Here is a 5,513-nt window from a genome sequence, read left to right as displayed (position 1 = left end):
TAGCTCGAATGATGATTTGAGGTTTGATTTGTGGATGCTGGAAAAACAAAAACAGCGTCGTACATGAAGCAGCGGCAGAGTGGGGGTTTTTGTTATCAGAGAGAAAGCAGATGATGATGAGTGCAGCTCCATCAGACGGCAGTATAAGTATATGAGGCTGCTCAGTGTGTATCTGCATGCTGACATTTTACAACACAGGAGAGAACGGATCACATGAACGCTCTGCTCCACCCTCCATCCACCGTCACTCCTGTCGTTTCATATTAACCTACATCATCAAACAGCAGCCACAAAAATTAAATGCAAGAATGTTTGGATATCTATTGATTAAAGAGGAAAAAGAAAACACCACCTATTCTGATTGATTATCTTTTTAAAGAATCTATTCAGACGCTTAAAACTAAGTTACATCTCTACCCTAAATCACACCGCCTCTTCTTCTTCTTCACTTCAACAGAATTTAAAACTGAAGCTGAACAGATACCACAACCAAACATCGTAATATGATCCAGCCACGAATATCAGAAGATTCAGCAGGATCAATCAACCAATCAATCGGTCAGACTTTATTTATATAGCACCTCTCAAATGCAATTCAAAGTGCTTTACAAGCACAGGATGGATTTAGAGTCATAAAAGATGAGTAGTTATGATGATAAAAGACAAATAATAAAAGCTAATACAAGCAATAAAATTTTTTAAAAAATAACATCAGATGAAACTGGCAGATATTTTTAAAAATCTGATTCATAAAATGACACAAAGACACTGAGATCCTGTGGTTTAATGTAAGAATATTTATAATATAGAGAATAAAATGGGTGTATGATATATTTATATCATTATCATTAATAAAAACTGTTTAAATGTTGTTTTAGGAATAATTTAGGTTGGATATATATATACTGTGCTGTTTGTTTAGGTTTATAGTTACCACAGGAAAAAAAGAAAACACATTAGGTTTTATTATTAATACATAAAGTTTTTCATGTTAGAGTTATTCAGAGTTATATTTTAAATCTGTAAAAATATTTTAGTGATTAAAAACTGTATTTATTGTTATTTATACACTTTTCAACTCTGGTGTTTCTCGTTCTCGATCAATAGTTTTCATCCTAAAGCAGCAAAATTATTGATATTTAATGAAATGACAAAAACAACACGAGTTGATTAATTTATATGATTGTAATTTAGATTATAATAAAAACACAATATCTCTCTATTTAGGTTGTGTCCACTGAATTAACAAAACATGTTTATCATATTTTTAGTTGTTATTTTGACATTTTGTTAAAACTTTTATTCCAAAGCAGACACATTACTGCTTCACTGAGAGGCCTCTTCTATATTACTGTGATACAAGTATAAACACACCACAGGAGCTGCATGATTGCTGCTTGAAAATATGTTAAAATAAAATAAAATAAAATAAAATATGACAGTGAAATAAAACAGAATTTAACATTTTTACTGACTGTAACTGTAAAGTCAGACTCTGCTCTGTATATATTAATGTTTTAGGGTAATTTGATGTGTTTTAGATGTTTGTTTATCCAGAAACTTTCAAAATGATAAATACAGAGATACATAAAGTCAAGCTAAATCCCTCTTTACATTATTTCAAATACTTACAGCTGATTTTTCTCATTATTTAAATAAACACTGCAGCCTTGATAATAACTAATTACTGTTTGTTTTAATTCCACTAAATACATTTTTAAAAAGTGTTATATAATTAATAGAATTATTTATTTATCATATATATAATATTTATCTCAGCTCTGTACAAAGCCCCAACCACACTACAACACTGTATGTACATTTTCCCACAATAATTGAATCTCCTGTGTGTTTTGTTATGTAGTTATTTATGTGTGGATCTGTTTTCAAACCTCTTTTCTGTACATAATCGTTTGTTTTGTTTATATATTTGACACAATGTTGTGAAACTCTGATAAAAGACAAACAGGGTTTTTAGAGATTTTGAACCCAAACATTTAAAGTATTTTACTTGATAAAATGTGCTGAATAGTGACAGTGAACTGAAGTTAAAACTGGAAAATAATTTAGATTCAGGTTCAGGTTCTTGAAGGCTTATTCCATCTATTTATTATAAATCTGACTACAGAGGCGTCAGCTGGCTTTGGAAACCTTCCTCAAACAACATATTGATCCCAAATGTTTTATAAGTAACTGCAACTGAACTCAAGCAAATAAAATTTCTCCTTCTTTTTAAGAAAAGTCAACAATTTAAAAACCCAGCGCTATCAGTGCAAAAAGATTATCAAACACATCCTTTTGTTTTTATTTTGAATTTAGCGTTTGTTTTTATCTTCTGTGCCACTAAATTTGGTTAATTAGATTTTTCATTTACAGCTAAAATTACACACTGGAAACTGGATAAAGAACAGCTTCACCCACAACACACTTAATTTACATCCATTAATGCAACACAAACTGAAGTCTTTACATCGTTCTGCTAAAAACACAGAATTATTCCACACTAGTTAAAGTCTAAGATTAAATCTGGTGGGATAAACGCTCTTTTACAGACAAATTAAATCATTAAAACGCCGTCAGATTTAAAAATATACATAAAAACACATTAAATCTGATTAAATCTGACAACAAGGTTCACCACAGACGAACTAAACCTCAACAGCAGCAACATTAAACCCTGTTTATGTTACAATATTCCTGCAAAACTGAACATAATCCACCCTGAACCTGATCTTTAAAAGCCACCTGATCCTTTTTATTTTGCTCCATCCCTCCTCCTCCTCCTCCTCCTCCTCCTCCTCCTCCTCCTCCTGTCGTCCCTCCTGCAGACAATAGAGGCTCGTCTCCGGGACAGAGACCAGGTTCCTCACTAGAGGGGGCACCAGACCCACTGATGCTACAGACCTTCATGTTTATGTCACAGCTCCTCTGATCACTTCAAGCTCCTCACAATCAAACACAAATCCTCCTCCTCCTCCTCCTCCTCCTCCTCACACCTCTCCCTCTCTCTCTGCTAATACCACATGAATACAGCAAAGCCTTTAACAGGTTAATAACAGCAGCTGAATAACATAATTACCCCAATTAACACTGAGAATAAACATTTTATCCCAAATTATTTAATTAAACTAGAACAATAAACAACTTAGATGTTACATTTGTTCAGAATCCACAAATTTAAAGATTTATTTTTAAAGAAACTCATCATTTTTTATATTATTTCGCCTTGTTTTCTTATTTTTTTTTAATGATCTATTTAAAAATTAAGCTTTTTAATGTTAATTTGGCTGTAAAATAGTGAAGAAATATCAGTAAAAGTGCAGTGTTTCCCCACTTCCTCGAATGCAGGAGCATGAAAATAAAATCTGGGTTACTGCACAGTGAAAGAGAGAGAGAGGGGACTGTTGGAGGGAAATCCCATGACCTTGTCATTTGGTATCGATCTCTTTTTGTTATTGATCAATAATGGTAATCATAACACCAGCGACTCTAAATAAATTTCATTCGCCCAAAGTGCGTGAAGAGGAGACGCGAAGAAAACAGCCCGAACAAAGCCAACAGCAGCAGCAGCAGATGAAAAGTCAAAACATTGTGAGGGAATTCTTTTTGTTGTTGTTGTTGGGTTAAATTCCGTTTCTCGTCCCGGCGCGTAAAGCAAAAACCAAAACACCAGCCGCTCTTACCTGCGAGTCTGAGGGCCGACATCCTCTGAAACTCGGGCTCCTGCAGCCACTTCCACATCCTCCTGAAGGTCTCCCGGCCTGACTTTAGTTTACTCCAGGGTTTGGGGTTCCTCAGCAGGTCCGACAGGGTCCCCTGGGAGCGGCACAGCACCCTCTGGGCGAAGATGGCCTGGGGGATGCTGTACCTCTTCAGCTCCGCCGTGATCCTCTGCGCAACCTCCTTGGTGTTGATTTCCTCCAGCTGCCCCGAGCTGTTCCCCCCTGCGTCCCCGAGGAGGAGGGGCGTTCTTTCCCGGGTGGAAGCCAACACGGGCCCGTGGGATGGAGACTGGAGGTGGGGGTGGGGTGGTGACCCGCCGTGGAGGCGGCCGGGTGCCCCGGGTGGTGCATCCCGTTCAGGTGCGGCATCATCCCGGCCGCGGGGCCACCGAGGCCTCGGTGCTGGTGGTGGTCCCCTCTGGCCAGCATGGAGGCGGTGTGGTGCGCGTCGAAGTTCAGCATCTTGTCGTGGCCCCCGTGCGTCGTCGTGCCGTAATTGTGGAGACCCTGCTGGGTGTTGTGTATGGAGCCCAGGCCGTTGCCCAGCACCGGGGAGAGGCTCTGACCCATCCCGGACATGTGGTCCTTGTGGTACGGGCTGTAGAGGTTGTTCATGCCCGGTAGTCCCCGCTCGTCCCGCATCAGGGTGAAGCTCCCGCTCACGTTCCCGGAGAGCCGCTGGTGGTGGTGGTGGTGGTGGTGATGGTGAAACTTGTCCGACACGGTGGAGATGGGGGGCAGCGGCTGCAGCGGGGTTAAGGTGGTGTAGGTGCCGCTCATCCCCATCCCGGGAGAGGACGTGTCGCAGGGGCACGCTCATGGCGTGATGCAGCGGCAGGGACAGCTCCGGCCGGTACTCCCCGCTGCCGTCCAGTATCGTGGCCCATGCCGGACACCATGGCCGAGCGGGATGACGCGGCCGGCGGCGGCCAGGTCCTGGTGTATCCGCAGGGTGGACGCCGCCGCCGCCGCTGCCGCCGCCGCCGCCCGTGTCCCCCCGACGAGCTCCCGCGGCCGTGGTGCGGGCTGTGGCCGCTCATCAGCTCCGCATCAGGGGCCACGGAGCTCACCGCCACCCCGCCATGCAGGCTGCCAATGCCGTCCATTGTCATGTCCGTGTTCATGGCGTAAGCGTCCAGATCCTTGGCCAGGCATCTATAGGCGTTAGTGTAGGCAGTCTTCATTCATCTGTCCTCCTCAGTCCATCAGGTCGAGCGGAATTATCTCTCCTTCTCCTCCTTTCTCTCGCCGCTGCTCCCCCTGATGCGCCGGGATGGGTCAGTAGCCGTATTCCCCCTTTTTTCCTTCACTCCCTCGGTTGTTCCCCGGTCCTCCTAAGGCCTCTCCAGCTCCGTGTCTTTGTGTATTTTCCCCGGTGCGTGCACACATTAAAAAAAGTGTTTTTATCTCGATCATACGGGCCTGTGCGGTGGCTCCCCCATATCCAGCCCTCTCCTCCTCTTGCGTTGCTCTGCTCCTCAGACGGGAGCTGTCCACGGTCCCCTAGCCGACCGCTCAACCCAACATGCTGCGGGAGGAGGGGAGGTGGAGGGGGAGAAGGGGAGAGAAGCAGGATGGGATGGTAGGGGGAGGTTTCACCCTGTTTGACTGATGGTACATTGGACCAATCAGAGTGGTGCGCAGGGATTTGGGAGGCGTGGTGTACGGGCCAATTGGCCAATCAGCGTCTCTAATGGATGTAGTGTGGAGACTGATGCTGCCTTGGGTGGGATAAGATTGAAACATTATTATTGTAGTATTTCCATTATATTATTTTAATATTAACCCACT

The 5,513-nt window shown here is 43.0% G+C and overlaps 1 pseudogene; it reads right to left on the bottom strand.

The window, feature by feature from the left end:
- Positions 1–3,290: 3,290 nt before the first annotated feature.
- On the bottom strand, positions 3,291–4,906 carry LOC108892634 (one cut domain family member 2-like; annotated as a pseudogene).
- Positions 4,907–5,513: the final 607 nt, after the last annotated feature.

Source organism: Lates calcarifer, unplaced genomic scaffold, assembly GCF_001640805.2.
Source record: "Lates calcarifer isolate ASB-BC8 unplaced genomic scaffold, TLL_Latcal_v3 _unitig_2268_quiver_1327, whole genome shotgun sequence".
NCBI lineage: Eukaryota > Metazoa > Chordata > Actinopteri > Centropomidae > Lates > Lates calcarifer.
This window is presented reverse-complemented; position numbering and strand designations above follow the sequence as displayed.